The sequence below is a fragment of the Lynx canadensis genome, chromosome A3 (genome assembly GCF_007474595.2).
Source record: "Lynx canadensis isolate LIC74 chromosome A3, mLynCan4.pri.v2, whole genome shotgun sequence".
In the NCBI taxonomy this organism is placed as follows: Eukaryota; Metazoa; Chordata; class Mammalia; order Carnivora; family Felidae; genus Lynx; species Lynx canadensis.
Genome location: NC_044305.1, coordinates 31,068,229 through 31,069,721, shown reverse-complemented (window position 1 = coordinate 31,069,721; position 1,493 = coordinate 31,068,229).

The following is a 1,493-nucleotide window of genomic DNA, read 5'->3' as shown; positions in this document are numbered from 1 at the left end:
CATAGACCACAGAGGGCCAAGGCTTCCTGGCTTTGCGCAGCCCAGACACGGGGGCTGTCAGGCCTCCTTAAACGAGGGAGCGAGAGCATGAATGAGTCTGTTCTTTCTTGTGTTTACTTTCTGGCCTGGTTTCCTACAGAAGGACTCAGAAATCCTCCACGTGGCCAGCGTCTGCCCATCAGGATGCGGAAGTTGTGCCAGTGAATTTAGAGGCCAATCCTAGTGTCTGCTGGGTCTTGAGATGCCACAGAGATGGCATTGAGGCAGGCCCCTGTCCCAGCTTGGGAGCCAGGTTTTAAACTCCATGGCTTAAGTTCCCCTTTCTTTTCTCCTCGACTTTTACTTTTCAAATGTTGTTACTGAGGGGCGGCTGGGTGGCTCAGTTGGTTGAGGGTCCAACTTCAGCTCAAGTCATGATCTCACAGTTCGTGAGTTCGGGCCCCGCATGGGACCCTGTGCTGACAGCTCGGAGCCTGGAGCCTGCTTCAAATTCTGTGTCTCCCTCTCTCTCTGCTCTTCCCCTCCTCATGCTCTCTCTCTCTCTCTCTCTCTCAAAAATAAATACACATTAAAAACAAATGTAGGGGCACCTGGGTGGCTCAGTCGGTTGAGTGTCCGACTTTGGCTCAGGTCATGATCTCACGATTCATGGGTTCGAGCCCCGCATCAGGCTCTGTGCTGACAGCTCAGAGCCTGGAGCCTGCTTCTGATTCTGCGTCTCCCTCTCTCTCTGCCTCTACCCTGCTCATGCTCTGTCTCTCTCTGTCTCAAAAAAAGAAAAAAAACATTAAAAAAAAAATTTACAAAAAAAAACTTAAAAAAAGTTGTTATTGAAAAATAATACAGGGGCGCCTGGGTGGCGCAGTCGGTTAAGCGTCCGACTTCAGCCAGGTCACGATCTCGCGGTCCGTGAGTTCGAGCCCCGCGTCGGGCTCTGGGCTGATGGCTCAGAGCCTGGAGCCTGTTTCCGATTCTGTGTCTCCCTCTCTCTCTGCCCCTCCCCCGTTCATGCTCTGTCTCTCTCTGTCCCAAAAATAAATAAACGTTAAAAAAAAAAAAAGAAAAATAATACAAAAAAAAAGAAAAAGGATACAAACATAACATTAAAACATTGTAAATAAAAGTAATCCCCGGCGACCCACTCCCTTAACATGACCCTCACACACATCATTCCAGTTTTTGTCATGTGAATGCGTTTTGCATATAATTGTGCACATGCTATTCTGTATACCAATTTTCAGACTTGCCAATAATGAATTTACAGGTTGTTTGACAGGCTTAATGACCCTAGTTTTTACGGAAAAGATAGCCTAACAACGATAAAGAAACTTACAGGAATACTTTAAAAATTACCAGCCCTCAGGGCACCTGGGTGGCTCAGTCGGTTGAGCGTCTGATTTCGGCTCAGGTCATGATCCCAGAGTCATGGCATCGAGTCCCACGTTGGGCTGTGCACTGAGATTGCAGCCTGCCTAAGGTTCTCTTTCTCCCTC